The 23,681-nt window shown below is 36.6% G+C and overlaps 1 long non-coding RNA gene across 1 annotated transcript in view; it reads left to right on the top strand.

Annotated features, from left to right (window-relative positions):
- Positions 1-23,681, top strand: part of LOC129147793 (uncharacterized) — a 469,419-nt gene that overhangs the window by 94,017 nt on the left and 351,721 nt on the right. Inside the window, exon 2 of the long non-coding RNA XR_008555003.1 lies at positions 14,966-15,032. This is a non-coding gene — a long non-coding RNA (uncharacterized LOC129147793). The remainder of the gene's footprint in view (positions 1-14,965; positions 15,033-23,681) is intronic.

Here is a 23,681-nt window from a genome sequence, read left to right as displayed (position 1 = left end):
TGGGCAAGTGACTTAACTGTTTCTCATTTATAAAACTAGGAATAATAATAGTGTCTGCCTCATAGGGTTATTGAGCACATTAAGTGAGTTAATACATACAAAGTCCTTACAACATTTTTTGGCATATATTAAGTACTTAATAAACGCTAGTGAGTCTGTCTGATTACTTGTGATTATAGAGCATGAGCATCTTCCCTAGACAGATGTTGACCGAAATATTCTATTAAAGGCCTGTAATAAAAACTCAGCAATCTAAATTTTGACCTACCTATGAAAAACTTTTGAAAGTGAAGCCAGTAAAGAAACACAAACCCCTTGGGGAAGTGACTAATCCAGAAGACAGTCCACACACACAGCTCTTTTATTCATGTGAAATATGTTAATCTGTCATTTTATATTCAAGGCTCATGTCTTTTTTTATTTTACTTTTTATTTTCAAATAATTTTAGACTTAGAGGAAAGTGGTAAAATAGTAGGGAAAGTTCCTGTATACCTATCACTCAGCATGCCCTAATATTAACATTTTGCATGACCATGGTACAATTGCCAAAACTGAGAAATTAACAGTGATAGAAGACAACTGACTAAAATTGACTTTATTTGGATTTCACAGTTTTTTCCATTAATGTCCTCGTTTTGTTCCAGGCCCCAATTTAGGACTGCACATTGCACTTAGTTGTCAAGTCTCTTTAGTCTCCTCCAATTTGTGAGAGTTCCTCAGTCTTTTTTTTTAAATTCCATGACCTTGGCAATTTCGAAGAGTGCTGATCAGTTACTTTATAGAATGTCCCTCAATTTGGGTTTTTCTAAAAAATTTTATGATATAATTCCAATTATATTGAGGTCATATAATGTTGGTAAGGATACCACAGATGTGATGTACCCTGAGTTTATCATATCAGTGATATGTCTTATTACCGATGATGTTAACTTTGGTTACTTGATTAACATGGTAACTGCTCTCTTCAATGCAAATTTACTATTTTTCCCTTAGTGGTAGCAAGATAAACATCTTAAGGGAGCTGCTTTTAAATTATGCAAATATTCTATTTCTTCTCAAATTCTCACCTACTAATTTTAGCATCCATCATTGAATCTTACCTGCAACAATTATTACTCTGATGTTCTAATGTGATTTTCTATTTTTCTTATTTCTTCCATTTTGAATAATTGGAATTCTTCTGAAAGTAAGAATTGTCCTTACTATTTTTTATTTATTCAGTTATTTATACCAAAATAAATTAATAGATATTAACAAATGATAAGCCAGTACTACTGTTAATTTGTTTTTTTGTTTGTATTTTTGCTCAAATGATCTCAGTTTGGGCCATTGGGAACTCTTTCAGGTTGGTTCTTATGTTATCTCAACATAATCCCATCCTACTTTAGGACTTCCTTACTCTGGCACCACAAGATGTTACAGATTCCTGTTGGGCTTAAGGAGCCATGAATCCTTTTGTTAGATAATGGTAATTAGGCACCAAGATCTAGACTATAAGTGTACTCACTTCTACTATGTAATCATTGCTTCTAGGTCATCTCAGCAAATAGAGGTTGATCATGGATTTAACCACATTTATATTTGTTTATGGATTCTTAAGTGTTTTGTAATGACAAACAGAAGAAAAGTGGTGAAAGTCTTTTAAGAACACAATTAGTATGTTTTATAAGTAGAAAAATTTTAATCTGGAATTCAGCACATATCCAGAGTTAGACTATGAAGCTATTGTAGGATTTTAGATAGTCTTGATTCTTTGGTATATGAAACAGAAATAGAACTTTCTCACAGTCTTCGCACATCAGTGACTTGGGGACCTGGTGATGCTTCACCTTGAATTCCATTGTCAGGTATTTGTCAAGTTGGGAACAATGTCAAATTATCTATACTAATAAAAGGGTAGTATGCTAATTAGACTGGGAGACCTTCCTGGAGACCTCCCGGACAAAGCCATGGTGGCAGGGCAGAGGCAGAGGTGGTTAGGGGCGATCAGGCCAGGAGGGGAGGGCAGTTGGGGGTGATCAGGCCAGTGGGGGTAGAGTTAGGGGTGAGCATGCCAGCAGGGGGGGCATTTGGGGGCGAATAGGCTGGCAGGAGGGGCAGTTGGGGGTGATCAGGCCAGCAGGCAGAGTGGTTAGCGGTGATCAGGCAGGCAGGCAGGTGAGCGGTTAGGAGCCAGCGGTCCTGGATTACAAGAGGGATGTCTGACTGATGGTTTAGGCCCGATCCCACAGGCAGTTGGACATCCTCTGAGGGGTCCCAGATTGGAGAGGGTGCAGGCCAGGCTGAGGGACAACCCCTCCCCATGCACAAATTTTGTGCACCAGGCCACTAGTTTATCTAATAAAATGTAATAAGTAATTGGGAGGATTTTTAATAATTAAGTGACAATTTAATGTTTATATGTAGCGAACAAAACATTTTTGCATCTGTTTTGAAACTATGGATATATATGAATTATGAAAAAAATAATAATTTCCAAAATTTTATTCATAATTTAAACAACTATGTGCTTCAAGATGTTTACATGTTGAAAGTCACGTTAGTCACTATGACAGACCCTGATGCGGCCCCATCCATTTTTCTTGGTTTTTCTTAGTATTTACATTTACTAGTAAAAAGTTAAAAATTCTGAAATAGATTTTTTTTTCTAAACTCACAGAATAATTCTCTTTTGAAATACCAGAAACAAGTGATCTCAGAATTGGTTTTTTAAAGAGTTAATTCAATTATGGCACTTTTTTTTCTATTCCTTATTTCTCCAATAAAAATTTTATAAATAATTAAACCTTCCCGTTTTTCTACCTGTTTTTCTTTTCTCCTTTGGTTTTCTACATTAACTAAGTCTGTCCTCTTTTTAATGGTCTGTAAGCAAATACTGCAATTAGCATTATGTACTACACAATAGCTATAATGGTCACTATTGATTATTTTACAATTTAAGCTTGAGTTTACCAACACTTTAGTCCTACCTTACAACTTAGGTTTAAATAGTCATTTCGTTATTTCCAGAAGTCTCTGGAAAGATTGAAGATAGAAAAGCCACACGCTAAATAAATAAGTGGAAATTAAGGAAGAACTTTTGTGTGGGACTGCTGTGGGAGGAGGAAAGTGGCTGGAGAATAAATCAGACTTCCACTTGCCATGTTCACAAACGGATGGTTTTGATAGAACTGACATTACACACAAACCCACATCAAGGGAAGCAATGAATTTAGAGCTGAGCAATGTGTTACTTTCAGTTCCTTTTGGTGTGTCTTACAAACCAAATTGTTGGAGCTTTCCAGACGGAAGAATTAGAGATAGCTTAACACATCTTTTACCAATGGCTCTTGGAGTCAGAATTCTTGACTCAACATATACTTTTTTCCTTGGCTAATGGCAATCCCAACAGGCATCACGGAAATGTCTAGTGCCATAATGTCACCCTTAGGAAGAAGCTCATGTTGCTATTCCTTATATCAACCGCTTTACTAGTTGAGAGTCAAGTTAGTCACTATGGCAGACCCTGATGATGTCCCATCCATATCCTATGGGAACTGACCTCTTTAAGTATTTTTTATTGATTGATTTTTAGAGAGAGAGAGAGAGAAACATCAATTTGTTGCTCCACCCATCTATGAATTCATTGGCTGATTCTTGTATGTACCCTGATCAGGGATCAAACCTGCAACCTTGGTGCGTTGGGATGATGCTCTAACCAATTGAGCTACCTGACCAGGGTGGGAACTGACCTTTTGATACTGAAGGGTGCTTATTGAGAACGGCTGTGACTCTCTGCCAGAGGATATTTTTTCTGATTGCATTTTCACCTTAACCAGCATGTAGGGCAAGCCAGAATTGTCAGAGTTGATACCACCAGAAGCAACCATCAACCAATGACACATGTGATTTGTTGTATATGCCTGATTTCTTCTCTTATTTGGTATAAAGGCAAAAATACATTAACTCTCAAAGTCCCTAGTGGGTTTAAACTCCAATTACCCACTTACTTGATAATGCACCCTTATTGGCCTCCTCCCCTCCCATGACTTACTCTCTAATTGCCTACTGGATTTTCCCAGGATCACCTCCCTGATAAACTACTTGTAATCAAACCCTGTCTCCATGTCAGCTTCTGGGAGAACCTAAACTGTAGCCAGACAAAATCTAAGTTGTATCTTGGCATCAGATAGGTTCCAAATCCCTTACCGCCTCCTCTTTGCTGTTCCTGTAAGTCTGCTTTGTTTTTCTGGCCTCTTGTCCAGCTGTTTCTTCCTAGAGAGCTCGGGGATGAGCAGATGAGCAGGGTAGAAGACAGTGAAGATGCTGAAACAAATAGGTACAGAGTTAGGGCAATTGAGCACCTTCTGTGAACCAGGCACAGGACTGAATTAACTGCTTTACAAAGATGATCTCATCTCATTCTCTTGACAGCCCTGGAAGGACAGGGGTGGGTGGTGGTATCCCTTTTTTGGAGATGAAGGAAACTAATATGCAGAAGGCTTAAGAGATTTGCATAGGGTTACAAGACTGGTAATGAATAGAACTGGGTTTGGAACCTAAGCTTATGCCCTTTTAGAGAAAGGCCTAGACTGGAAACCAGGAAACCTGGGTTTGAATCCAGGATATTATTTTCACTAGTTGTGTGGTCATCAACAAGTAGTTTACTTTCTTTGGACTTGTTTTCTCATCTATCAAATGAGAAGTAACAAGTAAGCGGTGATTATCATTATAAAACATTTTATTTAGTCTTAGCCAATTTGAGATGGAAAAATAACTTAGTATAGATATATTTGGCTAAAAGGGCTCTTGAAGACTGTTTACTAGCTGGGACCAATCCATGGGTGGGAGGGGATGGAGCTGGGTGCAAAAAAGTAGTTTACTCTTAAATTCATGACTTTTTAATCATCTCTTGTGTAAATAGCTCTGCAGTAACAAGGCAGAGCTGTGTATCCAATCAAGATGCCTTTGCCACTTGTAGTGGCCACACCATGAACTGCCTCAGTTTAGTGAAATACTTGGCTTTCCAACTCTTGGGTCAGTCATGGCTATATTTTCCATTGGTCAGAAATGGCTTAATCACAATATGGCCTTTAGCCTCATATTTGTCACTGTCAAGTTGGCTTTGTATTTTGGAAAGCTCCCAGCATTCATTACCATAAGGAGAAAAGGAGAGATCCGTGGGTGACTGGGTCAATTTCTATTGAGAGAAGTTCATACTCCCAGCACCAGGCCTTGGAAAGCTGGTCAGAGGGGCCATCCTTGCTCTCAGCATGTATCCCATTAACAAAAAAACCCTGCAACTATATGTATTAAAAACTATATTCATTGTTGAGTCTGCAGAATTGGAGCCATAACCTTGTCCAGAATTGGCCTGAAGATAGACACGGTTGATAACAGAGCTCCCTTTGGCACTGATTCATTGTTAATTCTGTCTCTTTTTACCTCGGGAGCCATTTGTAGGTGTTTTGTAATCAGTCATGAGACATGCAGACTCATAGATTGCTTCTTTAAGTAGTTGCAAAACGGGCAAAAGATTTCTAAGAAAATCTCATAAATAAAAGACTGGCATTTCATTTTGTATATTGTAATTGGGACCCTCAGTGAAGAGAAGAACATTTTGCACTGATTTGCAGAGTTTTCCTTTGTGTGACTCTAAGAGCCTGAGTTTGTGCTTATTAGGCAGAGGCCAGTGTGCCTTTGTGAGGAGGGAAGAGCCCGACTTCCACCTTCCCCTTTATAATGTGGGATGCAGGTTTGTCCATGTTCCCGCTTGTCATTTTCTTGCCTGCTATGGTGTTGGGAGCTATCCAGGAACACTTTGTGATGCAACTCAAACACAAATGTCTTGAAAAGCCCTAATCCAAAGTGAATCTTCTATAAATAATAAACTGCAAATAGGCTCCATTTAGTTATATTAACCCCCCAAATAGGTCAGGCACATTGTTTAAAAATGCAAACATCACAATAAAACAGATTCCCTAGATACAGAATTTGATGAGTATGTGCAGATTTTTCTGGACGTGGTATGGGAGAAAACAGCCCACACCTACGCTTCACTACTTAAAAATTTATATATTATCTCTGAAAAGTGCTACTTTTGAAATGCTATTTATTATAAGCTGACAGAGTTCCAGGGCTCCCTTCCTTGTAAAGTCCTTCTTATGTTTCCTGGTTGCTGACCAGTTACTGCGAACTTCAGTTTCTGAGACCTGTGGCGTCCTCAAGAGAATTGTAGCTCTTGCCAATTTTTTTGTGATTTCTTGCTGAACACTTGGCATTCATCTGCAATCCTCTTTAGTTTCTTCAATGGGTCTAATTTCACATGTTAAGAATCTTATTGTTTGCCAGCCAAAATAAAACAGCCTAGTTTAAAACTATTTATACAATTCAAAACATTTTTTCATTTGGAGCTCAGTCGGCTTGCCTTTCTGCTTTGATCATATGTTAACTTCATTTCTTTCATGCCAGGAATAATTAGACAATTAAGTGCTGATGCTCTGGAAATGAAATGGCATTTCATATTTTTATTGAAATTCTCACCTACAAAAATATCTAGTCCAATTCATACCCCCCCTTAAAATTAAATGGGTAAAGCACTTCAATGTGAACTCTAACATGTAGATCCCAAAGTATTTGCACCTGGGCAAAGATATGGTACTGTAATTCAATTAAGCAATGGTAGTAATTACTTTTTTCCCAGGGAAGAGTAATTCTTCTAATTAACAATATGCTGAGGTCAAATGAGACATTTCTGTACGTTTCAGTTTGCTTATGGATTCAGCCATTACCTATGCAAATCTGTGATTCTGTTATAATGATTTCAAGAGTAAATAAAGTTGCATAATGTTCCATCAATATTTATATATTAGTGGCCTGGTGCACAAATTCATGCACATTGAAAGGAAATTAATTAGAAGAAATATTTTAATATCGCTATTCACCCTTTCTCTATAATAGAAGTGTCAACCAAATTCATGATTGACAATGACAGATCGAAACACACGCATGCGATTGGCTCCAGTGAGAGCTTTACTTGTATATGTATCGCTCATGTGTAAGTCAACTTAGCCTTTTATAGATATAGAATAAACTTGCTTAATTAGACCTGCTTTCTGATTTAGCTAAACTTTTTCCAGCCCAGTGAAGCACTCCAACTTCTCTTTCAGGTAATTATCAGCAACACAGCAGTAAATATCAACATGAAGCAGATTATTATTGTAGATCACGCAGTGAGAACAAAGGATAAAATATTTAACTGCAGCAGTGTTTGACTATATTCTGCACAGTGAGAAAACCTGAAGTCACTTTCAAGGTCCACCATTTCTTACTTCTTTTCAGTCAGGTCAAGTTTCTAAGCTTTCTAAATATCCATTTTCCGGCTAATGAAAAGAAAATAGGATTCCACTGAGTCTCCTATCTACCTACTCCAGGACTTCTGGTAATATCAAATGAGATGAAGCACAGGGAAATGCTTCACAGACATTTGGTTAAAGTGTAAAATGTTTCCACCTGGGTATAAAGCAGTCGTGTTCCTGGGCTGAAGAAACTGCAAGGAGGCTAGTTGCTAGGGAGAGGAAGCTGGGCATTGCTACATGATGTCATTACCCAGACAGACACTTAGCATATTATTAGCCTTTTATATATATATAGATAGAGAAGAGACCATTGCTGCTTTGAAATCTTTTGACCCTTTAAAACTAGTTTCCTCCTTTAAATCTTTCTTCAGTCCCTTCCTTTCTCCTCTCCACATCCTAGAATTGCCATAATTAAGAGATGCAATAGAAGACAAATTAAGTTGGGATCTGGTTACCCATGTGGATATGGATTCATTTATATAAAAAGAATGTAATGCAACTTCCAGCCTGACCCACTCTGTAGCTTGCTATTTGAAGATTATACTGATGTCTAGTAATCTCTTAAAAAATGAAACTTTTTTTTATTTTTTTTTTTTATTTTTTTAAATATATTTTATTGATTTTTTACAGAGAGGAAGAGAGAGGGATAGAGAGTTAGAAATATCGATGAGAGAGAAACATCGATCAGCTGCCTCCTGCACACTCCCTACTGGGGATGTGCCCGCAACCAAGGTACATGCCCTTGACCGGAATTGAACCTGGGACCCTTGAGTCCGCAGGCCGACGCTCTATCCACTGAGCCAAACCAGTTTCGGCAAAAAATGAAACTCTTTAAGTTCAGGAAAGACATGCTATCTCCTGCCCCCCACCCATGCCTTCCTTATACACTGTCACTTTTATTTATTCATTAGAAGTGAGTCATTAAGCCCAAGCCACAGTCAGAAGGAGAGAATTAAATTCTACTTCTTGAGGGGAGAAATGTCAAATAATTTGTGTATATATTTTAAAACTACCAGAGTCATGGAGGATTCTAAGCAAAGGAGTGTGTAATCAATAGGAAAAGGTTGGTCTAAAAATTGGGTCTGGAGTATGCTGATACAAGGAGAGGCTGTTATTTGATTATAATCTCCTTTGCCCATTAAACCTGAAACCTTATTATGGCTGAGACCATATCACCATTGATTCCCCAGCACTTCAAATCCATTGCATGTAAGAGGTGCTTCTTAAATATTTTTAGAATGACTGAATCAATGAATCAGTAACTCAATAAATGAAAATTTATGAAAAATGAGTGACTTGGTCACATAACGTAAGAGATAGCATGTCAATGTAAAGAAGTGTTCTTTGGGTTCAGATCCAGCCTTTACCACATAGCAGGTATGTTTTCTTCAGAAGTCACTCAATCTCTCTAAAGAGTTTAAAAATGGAAATATTAATAGAACCACCCCATAGAGTTATTATAAGGTGTACATGATATTGATTATTAGGTACAATGTTTGGTGTGCAATAAACAATACATGTTACCTGTTATTATAACTATTTTAATACTCAGTCTTCAGCTATTAAATGGTAAGAGCCAAGATTTAAATCCATGTCTATCTTATTCAAAAAGCCCATAGCCCTAACTTTTGCACCTTTAAGATTGGAAGTAATATTACTCTTTCATAGGTAGTAATATTGAAACTCATTAGGTTCTTTCAGGCAATGTTTTGATAGAAGTACTACAGCACTTGGTTTTTATTCGAGTTTTAGGCTTTTTAACCCTTTGCACTCGCTTGCTTTTTTCTCGATTCCTTTATTCTAATGCTAACCTTGTCGAGTCACACTCGACATCCGAGTGCAAAAGGTTAAGTCAGTTGGGGATGAAGATAATAGAGCTTCTTGAGGTTTGCTGATGTAGCAGATTTTTCTAGACTAATTCCTAGAAAATAGCGGACCACTTTTAGAGAACACTTGTTTTGATTACCTAAGCTATATAACCAGAATAGTAGCAGCAAGAACCCACTCCAGTTCGTGTTTGATAACCCAGAGACCCCATGTGACCTATGCTGGCGATCCAGTGAGAAACCTTTAATTGCTTATGGTCAACAGTTTATTCAGTGCTTTTCTTTCTTTCTTTCTTTCTTTCTTTCTTTCTTTCTTTCTTTCTTTCTTTCTTTCTTTCTTCCTTTCTTCCTTCCTTCCTTCCTTCCTTCCTTCCTTCCTTCCTTCCTTCCTTCTTTCCCCTCCCTCCCTCCTCCCTCCCTCCCTCCCTCCCTCCCTCCCTCCCTCCTTCCTTCCTTCCTTCCTTCCTTCCTTCCTTCCTTCCTTTCCTTCTCTCTCTCTCTCTCTCTCTCTTTCTCTCTCTCTCTCTCTCTCGCTGTTAATCCTAACCCAAGGATATTTTTCTCATTGATTTATTTTTTTTAGAGAGAGTGGAATGGATGGGGGGAGGTGAGAGAGAGAGAGAGAGAGAGAGAGAGAGAGAGAGAGAAGAGAGAAACCTTGATGTGAGAGAGCCACATCAATTGCTTGCCTCCTGCATGCACCTCAACTGGGGTGGAGAACCTGCAACCCAGGTACATGTCCTTGACTGGAATAAAACCCAAGACCCTTTGATGCAAGGGCCATTGCTCTAACCACTGAGAAACACTGGCCAGAGCAGGTGCTTTTCTTTATACAATGTTTACTCTTAACATGGGAAGAAAGATGGGTCTATGTGTCAGTTATCCTATATAATAAAAGGCTAATATGCAAATAGACTGAACCTCAGAATGACTGGTTGCTATGACGTGCACTGACCACAAGGGGGCAGACGCTCAATGTAGGAGCTGCCCCCTGTCTACACTTGTTGACAGGGGGGCTGAAAGTCACATTGCAAATGGGGCGTATTTTGGAAAAGGATGGGAGGAATCATTGGGGCCATCATTGCCAACAGTTAGCACAGTGTGGAAGATAGTTGCAAGTTCATGTTTGCAAGGAGTGAAGCAAGTCCTGAAAAATCTCTTGAGGGGTTTGCAACTAAAAATTATATCTGGCACAGAATTGATTTGAAATATGCTGCTTATGTAACTGCTTCAAGCAGGTTACTAGCGGACCACATGGAGTTTGCTGGTGATAATGGGAACCTTAATGCACAGACCCTGCACGTGGAGGCTAGGATGTGAACATATCTAAGAGTTTGCAGTTCTAGCCTGGGACCATTGGGTAGATGCAAAAGCCTTGTTTATGCTTCTTAAATTCCGAATGTCTCCAGATCTGGGTAAGCTTGCTAACGACACTTCATAGTCAGGTTTTCCACGGTTTCTTAAGAAAATTAAAAACCCCAGGATACGCTCAGAAATTTCATTTATTCCATCTCACTTACAACATAGAACTCCTGATATGGCCTTCCCAGGTAGCTGCCATGCTGTGCCTATCCCGTCTCTGACTCCCCACCTTCTTAGCGCCATGTCTAAGTGAGACAGCTAGCTAGATGCTTAGTGAGTCAGGGAGGAGTGGTAGGGAGGTGGGAACACTGGCCTCATTGTGCTCAGCCAACAAAGCCTCTGCATGGCACCTAGCCTGCTCCCTTACTTGTTAGATCAGAGAAGGGGCCTGCTGCATCCCCTCTCACTCCTGTTTATCTTGACCTTGCAGCTCAGATATGCTGCAAAATCAGTGACCAAAGGAAATTAATCTGTATGACCATGTGGCTGCTCCCTGGGATGTTTTGAGTGAATTTAGAAATTTGGGAGTGTCCTAAAATCATCTTGTCCCATGGCACATAGTGTGAGATCATGGCGTTATGCATAATTGTGAAATAGAACCTTAAAATATTCAAGTAACTGGATATTATTTTGATATTTTGAATAAAAAGAAATGTAATATCAAGATAATCTCTCCCAAATTTGAGCCTCTAGATTTAATTTATGTCTTCGAACACCACCCATGAAACATTTAGCAAATACTTCTTGGATCACTTTACTAGTAAATGGATTGGGTTGTATTAACTCACTAAACTTTGTTTGCCACAGTGTCACAGGTCCTGAAATGTACATGTTATGTTCTCTTATAGGTTTTGGGTTTTAAATTAGGGAAAAAACTCTAATTATCTTAAAGACAAAACTGCACATATTTCGGAAATTTGGGGGACTAATAGAAGAATGATCTTTAATATTAACAGTTACTAAGTCTTTAGAGGATGCTAATGATGGTATTTCCCTTTCCATTGTACATGAACAGAAATTATACTATACAGTCATTTTGTAGCTTGAATTTTGTTTCTTGACATTTAACAATACAGTATAGATTTATTGATAAAAGATCCAGACTTTTGGAAACCTATTAAAATAAAAAGTACTAGTATAACTTGGAAAAAAAAGGTAAAGTATGTCTCTTGTAACATCCCTTTTCCTCCCTCAAAATAGAGATGCTAAAAATTGAGCTCCTCCTCTCCAGAGATTTACAAAAAAGACTCTCTTCTGGCCAGGGTGATGAACAGAGAGGGTGGGCCAAGGCCAAGACACTATGATTAATTGGCTCGGTTATATTCCTTTCCTCTGTGATAAGGCTGCAGACTTTGGGACTCTCCTAAAGCAAGGGCTTTGAATCCAGAAATACATGCTATAAACTTAATAGTTATTTCAGTGGGTGTCCCACGAGTACAGGCATGCCCACTATTATGGTTAGTACAGTGAGTTAGTGTATCAGACATGCCCTGCGGAGGGCGAGCCCTGAAGCTCATCCTAAATAAAGGGCAGGATTTCTTCTAAAGGATTTCTGCATTTTGTCTTTTTCAGCTTCTAGGAGCTGCCTCTATTCTTTGGCTCATGGCCCCTTTCATATTCACAGCCAGCACAGCGAGCCCAGTCTTTGTCATGATTCCAACTCTCTGGTTCTTGTTCTTCTGTTTCCCTCTTCCACATTTAAAGGACCCTCGTGATTAAATGGCAAGACCAGCTCCAGTTCTAGATGCTCAGAGGCTTAACGGTGTGCTGCTCTCTCTCTTTCTTTGATGCAAAGAGAGTAGTTCGGTTGCTTGATCCCTGAAACATGTTGCACAGTTAGTTCTGTTGTCATTCTTAGGTTTTGGTTTTAGTAGAGGGCTGTAAAATAGCCCAGGGAACTTGGGACAGTGTGAATATAATTCACATGAGAAAATAAAATGTCATGTTCACTTTATTAAGTCAGATTCTATCTACTTATCTCCAAAAGGTTATACACTGGCTTAAACTCTGATTAGGTTTTATTTATGGGTGGTTAGCACCTTGGCCACTCATGTGTACACCCTACAGTCCCCTCTGCTCAGTCACTAGAAGTCTGAGAGGCAAGTGACTGTGGGCTTTGAGCTACTCTTAACATTTTACAAGTCTAAGGATAATCACTCCCCCATAATGTACATCCTTGATGGTTTAAAAATGGAACTACAGTTTAATAAATGCCATTTGTTTACTAGACAAAATTGTAATAAAAGACACCTGTGAGAGTAAAATTGTTGGGCATCTGTAGAGTATATAATCTGTTTCCAAAAATCATGCAATTGTTATTTACTTTTAAAAAATCAGTATATATAACATAAATTATGTACTGTGTATATGGCATTTTTTGTGACCATTCCAAATGAAGTAGATTTGAATTTTCTTCTAAAGGCTTTCTGCATTTTGAGCACTCTTTCTTTACAGCAACATTCCTGTGTGCCTTATGACTAAAAACCTTAATTTTAAATGCAGTTTGTACGTGGAGGGAAGCATTGGATATTGAATCTGGAGAACAGGATGAGTTGCCTGTCATAGAGCACCTCCTAGCTGAGAGTACCTAAATTAGATAATACTAACTAGGCTTAGCACTTAGCAAGGTATTTTCTTTTTTAAATCTTTATTGAGATATTACAGATACACAAAAATGCACACATTTAATGTATATATACATCTTGATGAGTTTGGACATCACCTCCACAAATTTCCTTGGGTTCTTTTGTATTTTCTTTTTTCATAAGAACATTTAACATGACATCTTTCCTCATAACATACGTTAAAGTGCACATACCAATACTTTATGGTTATCTATAGGTACTACGTTATACAGCAGATCTCTAGAATTTCTTCATCTTGCATACCCATTGAAAAACAATTCCCCTTTTCCTCTTGTCCTTAGTCCCTGGCATATACCATTCTATTCTCGGCTTCTATGAGTTTGACTATGTTATAGATCTCATATAAGTAGAATCAGGTAGCATTTGTCCTTCTGTGACTAGCTTATTTCACATAGTATAATGTCTTCTAGGTTCATGAAGGGTATCACAAATGGCAGGATTTCTGTCTCTTTTTAAAAGGCTGAATAATATTCCACAAGGTATTTTCATCTTTATAATGACTCAGGAACACTAACCAGAGGCCAGGGCTCCATTTGCTTCAGACTTCTGACTGTTCTGAATTAAATGTCATTCTCTACCCCTTGGCTCTCTCTCTTTCCATTTTTGGTTAGCCTCCCTTTTTTAATCTTATTCTCCATATGTTTCCAGTAATTATAACTTTTCAGGTTTATGTTTAACTTCATAAATTGACTCTAGCCCTGCATTATTCACTTGGTGAGACACTTCTACCTTGATTCTTAAATCATTGTCCAGACTATCACTCTTTTAAAACAAGTTACCTTGACTTAAAATGCCTTTTTCTTCCATGCTCTCCTAATTTAACATACCCAGTTTAGTCTGGGAATAATGGCAAGGTTGTTGTGGAACCATTTCCTACCATCTTTGATCACCTCAACTTTCATTTTCCTACTTAAATATAAATAATACATTATTTTCTCCCATAAGACCAGAAATGCATTGAGAAGTAATCTAATTCTGGATTAACATTGTGTAGAATAACTAAAACATTTGTAGTTACTTTTTGCTTTTGCTATTCTTGCTTGATTTCTGGACTTTATTTTCTTCCCTAGCAGTTGCTCTTTACATAATATATCTTTTACCTGTGCTCTATATGATCCTGTTTGTACAATGCTGGTGAAAATACATGAGCTATGCTAGTTTCCACACAATATCTAGAGTACTTATTCCTCCACAGACACATAAATGAGGCAAAGGTACACTTAAATTCAAATGTTTTGCAAAAAAATGATATAGCTTTAGATTGGCTATTTTTCTATTAAAATTTTGTGTTACACAATATACTCCTACCACCGAGTTTCATCCTCGGCTTAGAACTCTTCTCTAACTATTTTTGGAGAAGAAATTGACTGTTACTTACTTTCTACTTTACCCAGATAGAGACCTATGAGAAAATCATAAATTCCTTTCTGTCTTGTCCTCAGTAAGTACTTAAACTACCAACAAATTAAAATGTATCCATCATTAGTAACTTATTATTTAATGTGAAATGAATTTCTATTATCATCTTTTTTGGGAGGGAAGGGCAATGAATAATACTTCACAGGCTCTCTTTTCAATTGGAAAGAGTACTTCCATTTCGAGATGTGGGAAAGCAGTCAGTGCTCATTCTGGCCATGACCTCCCTGGCTTGCAAGATTTTTATCAATGTCCCACTCAGAATGCCTCGTTTTTAGCCGAGCACACAAAAACTCTCAGCTCTTTTTCATCGTTTTGGTTGCTAATTTCTGGATATTTTCCTTAAACCAAACCTTTTTTTTTTAAATTTATTTACAGGTTTCTGGATTTCTTGAATTCTTCAGTGAACAAACAGAGAGTAAATCAAAGAAGAACTCCTATCTTGGTATGTACACACATTCTATTGGGTTGCCCCGGAATTACTCATGCAGTCTTCTTCAGAGTACTTTGTTTTACTCAAAATATTTGAAGGTTGATTTCAACACGGAGGGTGTTCTCCTGTATGATTTCTTAGACCTAATGATTTATAACATATGTGACATAAAGATAACTTAGACATTAACGGCTTCACTTCCCAAACTCTGATTATTGTTGTTTTCTGATATTCTGCCATGAATTAAACTTTTGTTACTAGAGCTTTGATGCCCTCTGCACACTAAGATGTACTTACCAACTAAGCTTTCAGTCCTGAAACAGTGAGTCTGGTTGCTAAAGATTCTGTTGGTATATGGGTAGGGACAATCTGTGGTTTCTAAGGAAGATGTTGTCATTTTAAGTCATGAGATCTGATATTTTCTGTGGTTAGTGATAGCTGGTCTTGGTGAGTGCCACATGGATGGCTCATAGATGCTTTCCTTTTTGAGACTGAGTATAACTCTGGATCCACATTGTTGTAGAAATGAATGAAGCGCAATGATAGGAAAGTCCACAGAGTAGTGAAATAGGATGTTGTTTGGAATTCATCGGGTGTTTCTTGGAATTCATTTCCATGGCTATAGCTAGACTTGAAGACACGGCAAATACACTCTCCAGAAAACCGTGGTTTGAGTTTTCCTACATTAGGAAAGAGAAGAGTTTAAGAGTCAAGGCATGTTGGAAGCAGAACCAAGTTGATATTTGCCATTCCTGCGCCTCTTTACTATCCCAGAACACTTTTGACCCGGGGAGTGTTTAACTATACAGCAAAACAACTTTCTCTTTGGTATACAAGGCAAGATTTTCTGTTGCTGGGGAAATATACTCCTCCATGCTATGATTTGAAAATAGTGATACTGTTAAGAAAGAGCAGGGATTTGAGTGAATGCAATCAGACATTCATTTGATGAGGTGTTGAGTAAACCAGATGGTTTGTATCAAATGCCTTGATAAAATATTTTAGAAATCAAAGCTGGTTCCCATTAAAAAATAAACCCCTCTGGAAGGATTGCTTATGACTTTCACCATTTTGTTTTCATTTATTTCAAGTAGTTTTTAAAATTAAGTATATTTATGAGCACAAGTTAAACTTGGACTATAGATTTTAAAGTCAATGTGCTTCACCCAGGATATTTGATGCCAACGGTGGTACCTGGTCACCTGGTGCCCTCATCCTGGTTATCAGAGCAACATCTGCTTAGATGGAGTGCTGGTGTTTGTACATATCAAAGCCCCAATCATTTGAATTTTCCAAAAATGAGAACATTGGGTGTTTCTCTTTGTGTGTGCTAATGGTATGGACTGATTTCGCAGAATCACTGCAGCAAGTTGTAAATGATGTATGAAATGAAAAATTCCTGTCCAGTGCACAGAGTGAATATATACAGTTCTATGCAATCACTGCAGTGCTGGGCTATTTGTTTTAATATTTCCTTCAGACATCTAGTAATTATTTTGGTGAGTCAGATCCAGATGCTTGCCATTGGGAAAGAGCACAGGCTTCCAAATGAATTTCAGTCATATATAAGTATATTTAAATTAAGAGAATTCTGGATTTTAGAGGATTTGACCTTTAAAAAATAATATTTTAAGAAAACAATAGAATATATTTGTTTTTTAAAGTAGGAAAACTTGAAGAGTCCAAATAGTAAAATTATTTAAGTCAATATGGAAAAATATTCTTTGTTTACATTTAGTATATATCTTTTAAGGTTTATATACTTGTGATTAGATGGAATTATTTAGAAAAAACTTTTTCTATTAACTTATTTGTAAAGTTTTACTCCGTTACTAGTAAGACTTGAGCACCTTTCCATGCTCTTCTACAATGTAAGTTTTAATTACTGTGTACTATTCAATTACATGGGTGTAACATTAAGAAGTTTTACCCATTCCTATTGAACAGTCAATATGTAGGTTTTCTTCTAAGTTTGATAATGTAAATAATTTTCTATGTCATTGCTGCAGTATTTATGTGATTTTTGTAATTTTGGTTTATTATCAGGTAATGCTAAAGTTCCCTCTGTTCTTCTTTTTCAAAAATTTCTTGGCTATTGTATTGCTTTATCTGTGTTGGATTTTAATGACTATTGGATTTTTAGCAATGATTGGACTAGACTTGGTATCTCTATAACATTGTCATTCCATTGGTGAACATACTGTGTCTCTCCATTTATTGGTGGATTTTCTAACATGGATTCATCTTTGAATACCAGAAACAAGCCTTCCTAAGACATGATAATATTCTATTAGAGTTTCTTCATATAATTCCTAAGTGATATCTATGAAGATCTTTTTTGTTCTATTTATATTAATTTTTTGAACAGGGGTGATTGTGGCCTCATAATAACAAGGTTTCCCCATCCTCCCTACCTCTCCTACCCCGACACCATGCCCTGGACCAGTTTAAATAGCAAAGAATGGTAGTGACCCCTCCTCTTCATTAAATGTGATGGAATTAATGTCAGTGTCTGGGTCATTTGAGGGGTCAATTCTTTGAAACCTCTACTTTCCTTTCAAGGATATTTAAATGTTTAGGTTGTTTTTTATCCCTTATTAAACTAACTTTGGTAATTTATATTTCCCTATTAAAATATCAATTCATCTAGATGTTAAATTTGTTAATATAGATGCATATAAAATATTTTTACAATTTAAAAATAAAATATATTGTTAAATCATTTTCATCATTCTTAATATGAGATATCCTTTTCTTGATTTGCTTTGACATAGGTAGTTTTGAAGAACTAGCTATTAAATTACTATTTCCATAGTTTTTCTATTTTCTTAATAGCTTCTTAAGTTGCATCTTTGGTTCATTTATCATTTTTTGTTTGTTTACAAATAAAATATTTGATTTTTATTTTAGCTGCATTGTTTAACTTTTGATATGTTGTATTCTTATTTTATTCATTGTATAATAGCTTGAAGTACCATTTTGATATCCTCTATGACTCAAAATTCTTTTAAAAGAGTAATTTTAGAATATAAAGTAGTTGAATTTTAAGACTTCATCTATTAATATTAATTTCTAGTTTTATTTAATTGTCTCTGAGATATACCTGCTATGACTTTTACTTGAATTTTATTGACATTGTTCTTATGGAAGAGTATATAAGATCATCTTTGGGAAGGAGTTCATGGGCACTGGAGATGAAAGTTATTTTATTTAGAGTAGAGAATTTAATCTTACTAATTATATTATCAAGCTCTTCTATATCATAGTGCTCTTGCTGTCTGCTTTGATATTCTTTGACATATTGTGAGAGATGTTGAAGTTACTTATTAATTTGTCCTTGTTTTTCTTTAACTCTTATTTATAGAGATATGTGCATTCTCTGACAGTGCAGAATTATTTGACAAATAAAATTGTCTGTTTGCTTTGAATTGTACTTCCTTAATATAAAAGCTTTCTTCCTTGAATTTTTCTTTATCTAATATTAATATTATGTCTTTATTTTTATCTCTTTAATATATCTTTGCTCCTCTTTTAAAAAATGTTTGTTTAAATATTGTTTTTGTTTAATAAACATAATACTGCTTTGGATATTTTGGTATATTTCTTCTAATTTTCATGTGTAGCAATTTATTTTGGATAGAGAGATACCGCATACACAACTATGTGATTATAAATATATAAAAGTATAAGGTATAAGTAATTATCAGGTCTTGTGATCATTTTAATGTCTCCAGGATATTAATGTTGATTACATATTCATTTTCATTTTCATTTCATGTTCTATATCATCATGTGTTTATCAGCTCTATGGTTCTTTTCAAAAATAACTTTGACCTTGTTGATCATTTTCTATGATGTTTATTTTTTATTTTAATTTCTGTGCTTATCTTTATTATTCAATGTTGGTGCTGTGTTTTGAAGGGTAAGGTAAATTTTGGCCAATTTAAGAACATAAAATGCTTACATATTTGTCAGACAAAAATGTTCTTGATAGCATTCACAATAATATAGGAAATACTGTTTTAATGTGTGTTGTTAAAGTAGTTGGTTCTATCGAATACCCTGAAGTTCCAAAATGTTAAAATCGAAGTCTACTACACTTAGAATCATTTGAGTTCATTTAAGCATGTATGATCATCTCTAAAATATTGATGATATTTTAGGCCTTTTATTTATCTCCTCAGTTTACCACATTCACCTTATTCCCAGAATGTTCTTTTCTCTTTTCCTAGCTCTTGATAAAATCAGATTCTAAGATGGAAATAGGCCTCCTATGGGATGCCATATTATAAATTTTATGATACATAGTGTCTTTCTAATAGATTTTACCTGTTATATGAGGCTATCTTATATACACGACTCTATCCTTAAACAATATTATTGATTTTTATTCATTTTGGTTACCCATATTTCTTATCACACGTCCTGCCCCTCCCCCTCAAATCTATCTCCCATTTGGATAGTATCAATTTTCTTCACCTAATATTTCTGACTTTGAAAAAAACAGAGAGATGACATTGTTAAATGGGCCATTTAACTGAAGAATGGCATACCAGACGTTCTTTTTCCATATACATAATGAGAGAGATGTATATAGGTTAATGTATGTATTTATAGAGATGAATATTATAGCTATTTTATGATATTTAAGACTAAATGCCACAGTTGTATTTTTTAAGTAAGTCTAAACTCCTCTTAAAGGAAAGCTGAGAAAAGTAGTAATTTGGAACTAGTTGGCTTAACTTAAAAAGCTCCCCTGTGACATCGGAGTGTGTTTCATGCAATTGCTTTCTTAGACTTCCTCATTAAAATATTGACTACTCTTTTTCTCCAGCAAATGCTAATCCTGGCTCCCATGTACATGTATTTACATTTCACTGCAGGCAGCCTGCCAGATTAGAAATAAAACCAATTTGTTAATATCACTATTTCCTTTACAGCGAAGAAAATATGCATTAAATTAAAGGCCTTTTCTAAAAATAATAAGAAAGGGCTCCTGTTGATACCAACCATTTATTTGTTTCTGGCTGAAGTTGTGATGGCTCATCTTTATCAGCCTGCATTTTTCTGGCCATCTCTGGACAAAACTCAGAATTCCAAAAGACCCAGCACAGGCCCTAATGTTTGCTCTGCCCTCTTCTCCTCACCTGTCCCACTATTGCATTTTTGCCAATCCTTGTCAGCACCTATCTGAGAGTGCAAAACACTATTTTTTTTTTTGGTAAAAAATGTGAGCAAATGTGATTAATCCTGGCTGATAACATGCTGCTTTGCTGGAGCATTCTCCCCAGAAATCTTGGAAATCTTTGAACTGCAAGAAGGTTCCCATTTGATTTATGATTCATAAGTGGATCAGTGTTATTAAAATCCACAGGAGCCCTTTGTTCATTTAGTCATTCTGAGGGCCACCCATCATGCATTTCCAAATACTGTTTTGCACTAGAGCATCTTCCTGATCCCATCGCTATTTCTTCAATAATTCTGTATAAAGCAACTAATTAGGTAACTGAACATCAAGCCGTATTAGTAACCATAGAATGTTTGTGCATGTTGGGTTATCTAAATTTGCAAAGTCAAGTGAATTTTCAATAAAGCTAATATGTTATTACCCTTATTAGCATACTTTGCCTGGCTGGATGCTACTCTTTACTTTGTTGAATATTTTATTTATAAAATGGATTAATTGATATTTACTATTGTTCCTGTAATGCATAAGGAAAAAGGAATCATTTGTAAATGCCACTGTGTAGTTGGTGCTGGGAGAAGTGAGATCTGGCATCTACAAATTGGTGCCCATATTCTGTTAATTTCTCTCCTTATTTAATTATGTTTTCCATGTTGTTTTCCTCTCCAGTCAAATGTTGGGTTGACCTTTGCTGTAGCAAGGTTAGAAGAATAAGGTCTTATTAATAATGTTCATGTTCCATTTCTACTCTAGGAAAAATATTAAAGAAAGAAAAGATTTAGCCTAAGTAGCTGACTGATGACCTCCTTTCCTGTTTTGTCTTAACTTTAAGATTTAGGGTCCTCAGTTCTTACTGGCTATCAAAATTAGGAACTGTTTCTGTTCTTAAGCTCTTTCATCTTGTATGATAATTTTGTTCTATCTTACTCACATTCAGTTTGAATGGAGTTGTTGGCCTCTCTCTCTCTCTTTTTTAATTTTATTGATTTTTTTTTTTTTACAGAGAGGAAGGGAGAGGGATAGAGAGTTAGAAACATCCATGAGAGAGAAACATCGATCAGCTGCCTCCTGCATACCTCCTGCTGGGAATGTGCCCACAACCAAGGTACATGCCCCTGGCCGGAATCGAACCTGGGACCCTTCAGTCCATAAGCCGACGCTCTATCCACTGATCCAAACCAGCCAGGTCTTGGCCTCTCTCTTGATTCTTGTTTTTGTGTTTTAAATTGGTATAGTGTCATGTCCATTTCCTAAAATCCTGAACAACCTCGAGCTGGGTACACACTGAGAGCTTAATGGTCCTTCTGCTGTAGTCTTTGGTCCTTCAAGTGGTCAGCACTGAGGTACCTCTGAGGAAGACACATTTAGCAGTGTTGTTCTGTGAGGAAAACTGCCTCCTCCAGCTGGCAAGCAATTTATGCCCTGAAGCATGAAGATTTCATAGCCCATGTAATTTTATCCTTCCTGGTGTCACTGCAGGTGCTATTTTTATTCATATAAATATTTAATCTTCTATAAAACTTATTAAGCTGTTGGCCTCAATACTATTTTTTGGCAGTGAGTTCCCTAGGTTAAAGAGACACAGTGAAGTACAACAGCTTAGCTCAAGATCACAGTTTTAAGAAAGGTATAAAAGGTGATTTTCTGAGATTTAAAAAGAGACTCCATCAAAACTGTTTAGGGTTCGGCTATGACATTTCCCAAGAATGCTGCCATGGACTCAGCAGCAGTGAGTTGGCATCTGAGAGACCAGGAAGCAAGCTCAGTTGAAACAAAAGTGAAAGTAGTTAATATGTCTTTTTCTGGATCCAGGGAAGAGGAAATGCAGATAAAACATACATGAGTAATGTTCTTCACTTTCTTAGCATTCAGCCATTAGCGTTAAGATGTTTTTCATGGAATTATTTTTTTACTGGTCTTTCCTAGCCTTTTTAAAAAAGATATATTTTTATTTATTTCAGAGAAGAAGGGAGAAGGAGAAAGAGATAGAAACATCAATGACGAGAGAGAATTATTGATCGGCTGCCTCCTGCATGCCCCCTACTGGGGATCGAGCCTGCAACCTAGGCATGCGCTCTTGACCAGAATTGAACCCAGGACCTTCAATCTGCAGGCCAATGCTCTGTCCACTGAGCCAAACAAGCTGGGGCCTAACCTTTTAAGTAGTTTGCTTAAAAAAAAATCCTCTATTTTTTGTAATCCAATTACCAAAAAAAAAAATTGTAATTGCCCAAACTTGGAAACTGCCCAAATGTCCTTCAACTGATAATTGGATAAACAGTGCTATATCCATACAATGGAATACTATTCAGCAATAAAAAGGAATGAACTACTGATGCACACACAACATGGACGAATCTGAAATGCATATTTGCTAAGTGAAAGAAGCCAGACTCAAAAATCTCCATGCTGTAGATTCCATTTACATTGCATTCTGTAAAAGCAAATCTATAGTGATAGAGAACAGATCAGTGGTTGTAAAGAACTGGGGCTCGGGGGAGGGGTTGACTAACAGTACAAGGGAGTAATGGAACTTTTCAATATTCTGGTGGTTACCTAACTATGCATTTGACAAAAAATTATTTACACTAAAAAGGATGGGTAAATTATACTTCAGTGACCCTAACTTTTAAAAAGAAGTGACCAGCAGTCTGATGCTTACCTGTCTGACATCATGACCTCCCCACATTGGTGGCCTGTGGTAGAATCTTTAATTCTTCACCTAATAGCATCTTCTCCATTTTAAGAGGTTTTGTTTATAAACTTCATCATCCCTTGTAGGAATTTTTTAAACTCAGAATTTTGGTAGAAATGGTAAGAGCTTTCTATGAAATACACATATTTTGTATGTAATAAAAAACACTACTTTAAGAGATTGACTAATAGGTAGTTCTTTTGAGATATGGGTATGACATAATGGAAACCCATGTAACTTCTTGGTAGTGTGAATAACAGATCTACAGGCATTATAGGGTGTGCAGATTGGAACCCCTGAAACCCATCTGCACATCCACTTCCAGATATGAGTAAACTCCAGTTTGCTGTCTTCAAACTCCACTCACGATGCTTAAAGGTTATTGAAGAAAAACAATAAAACTCACTACATGGTACAAGAAAACATCACTTGTTATTTAATGATGCAAAACCACCCATGCATTTATCTATTGTTTAAAAGTTGTTTATATCTCATTTGCTTCTAAAATGGATTTGAGGTGGCTCCGTTCAGTAAAGCAGTTATTTTGAACTTTATCTGTTTTTCTGGGCCACACTACCTCTTCCATATTCTTCACTTTGCTAACGGTCTCTATGGATCACCTTGGGAAACTGCCTGCCCTCTCTCTGGGTCTCAGCTTCTCTTTTCAAAAGTTAAGGGGAAAATGATGATCTGAGAGATCATCTCATTGGTCCCCAAGCACTCATGTCCCCTTTCATGACATTTGTCACAGTATATTTAATTAATTATTTGTTCATCTCTT

Source organism: Eptesicus fuscus, chromosome 21, assembly GCF_027574615.1.
Source record: "Eptesicus fuscus isolate TK198812 chromosome 21, DD_ASM_mEF_20220401, whole genome shotgun sequence".
Taxonomy (NCBI): domain Eukaryota; kingdom Metazoa; phylum Chordata; class Mammalia; order Chiroptera; family Vespertilionidae; genus Eptesicus; species Eptesicus fuscus.
Note: the sequence above shows the minus strand (reverse complement) of the source record. Positions and strands in the feature narration are given on the sequence as shown.